This window comes from Erythrolamprus reginae, chromosome 2, assembly GCF_031021105.1.
Source record: "Erythrolamprus reginae isolate rEryReg1 chromosome 2, rEryReg1.hap1, whole genome shotgun sequence".
NCBI classification, from domain to species: Eukaryota; Metazoa; Chordata; class Lepidosauria; order Squamata; family Dipsadidae; genus Erythrolamprus; species Erythrolamprus reginae.
The window spans coordinates 232,957,446-232,957,726 of NC_091951.1; positions in this window are offsets into that span (position 1 = coordinate 232,957,446).

The following is a 281-nucleotide window of genomic DNA, read 5'->3' on the forward strand; positions in this document are numbered from 1 at the left end:
AAATAGCCGCGAAAGTTAAATTGTTGTCAGTTGAAAAAGCCCGCCGTTTTTAAGCGTATAAATAGGGCAACGGACTAGCCGTTGCATTCATTCGGATGACTACCGTTCCACTGCTTGTATTTTACCTCGTTATGAATAAACCAGTTCTGATTTAAGCTACCGGAGTCCTGACTTTTCAGTAGCGACGAGGAGGTCGAACACCCGCGAACGCAGCCATGAACTCGGCCATGGCTCCACCGCCGCCAGTATTCAACTCCGAGACAGAAGCCTGGACCTCTTAC